Source organism: Amblyomma mixtum, chromosome 3 (genome assembly GCF_055824585.1).
Source record: "Amblyomma mixtum isolate Tamu chromosome 3, ASM5582458v1, whole genome shotgun sequence".
Taxonomy (NCBI): Eukaryota; Metazoa; Arthropoda; class Arachnida; order Ixodida; family Ixodidae; genus Amblyomma; species Amblyomma mixtum.
In genome coordinates this window covers 48,502,175-48,503,604 of record NC_143014.1, presented here as the reverse complement: position 1 = coordinate 48,503,604, position 1,430 = coordinate 48,502,175, and the positions used below count along the sequence as shown (strand labels likewise).

The window sequence follows — 1,430 nt, the reverse complement described above, 5'->3', positions numbered from 1 at the left end:
AGAGCCTGCCAGGACTCGAACCTGGAATCTTCTGATCCGAAGTCAGACGCGTTATCCGTTGCGCCACAGGCCCACAGAGACCTCCGGGTTCATCTATTTTATTTATTAATACAGGGGAAGAGTGTAACCAAAGATTAACTACCACGTTCCTTTTTTTTTGTCAGTGTGTTGTTCTATATGTTCGTTTGTTGTTGTTTTATAAACGTTGGAAATAAACGCTGGAATAACTTTTCCTGACCTTCAGTAAACATTTAAACTTTGAAACGTTTAACCACGCAGTTAATAAGACGTTGCAGCCTGGGGCTACAAAGCGACACGAAATACAACAGAGCACAATTAATACGTGCTACTTAAAAATTCCCCTTGAAACGGACAGCATCGACTCCAAGATTAAACAGCCTACCGTGAAGGGTGCCATAATTGATCACGGCGGATGGGTGACATTTAGAGTTTTCTCGTGACAATTCGGGACTGTGCATGCGCTCTATGGCAATCACAATCTCTAAGGCATAAGTAAAGCAGGGCGAATGAAGAAGCTCGAAGTAGAAACGAAGAAGGGACGCCTTCCGGCACCTTCATTCGCGCTGCCGAACTTACGTCAGAATGGACCATCTATCCCAGCAAAAAGTTCTACTTGAATACCGTCTCATGAAACAGAAAAGTTCTGCTAATAGGAAAACCTCACTACGTGCCAAACAGAAATATTCCGAGATACGTCAAACCTTAGAAATAATGCAACGTTCCTTTATCGCTATGGTTTTACATTATACTAACATTAGTTTTATTCGAAGCTTTACCTGCCCAGCCATCGATGTCGACTGCAGTCGATTTTGGAGACTGTAAAGCAAATTGAACCTTTCAAGGAAATCATAACTTTTTACCACACATATAAAAACACGTCGTATACTATAACGCAAACCTTGTTTCAAAAAAGAAAAAGTTGTTTTTCTTTGTCAGCATATAACTCTGGCCACCACTCTTCTAACATCGAAAATCTGCACACAATGTGCCTCACACACACACATAGAATCATAATCTACGCGTCGCCAAATTTGCGTCATCATTTTGAATGACGTTAATTAATAATGTACTCCTAAAAGGTGTTAAAAAAAGTCATTTAGCATAGAAGTCTGGCCACTATGCACTTTTAAAGCTCGAAAATCTAGACACAATGTGCGTATTACATAAACTCAAAATTATAACGTACGCATTGCCAATTTTAAGTCATCATTTTTATTGCCGTGAAGTAATATTTGGTTCTTAAAGAATATTGTTCTGAAATAAATTAGTAATTTACTTTCGAAATCTGGCCACTGTGTTTTTCACGAGATTCTGGCAACCATATGCTATTTTTCAAATAAACGTAATATTGCTTCTTTTGCCGCAATAATTTTTTTTTGTAAAATTTTTGAAGTATATTCAACGCATGA

At 38.3% G+C, this 1,430-nt stretch overlaps 1 non-coding gene across 1 annotated transcript; it reads right to left on the bottom strand.

Moving 5' to 3' along the window:
• TRNAR-UCG (transfer RNA arginine (anticodon UCG)) lies at positions 1 to 73 on the bottom strand. The gene has a single exon. It is a non-coding gene; the product is annotated as a tRNA-Arg (tRNA).
• Between the last annotated feature and the right edge of the window lie 1,357 nt (positions 74 to 1,430).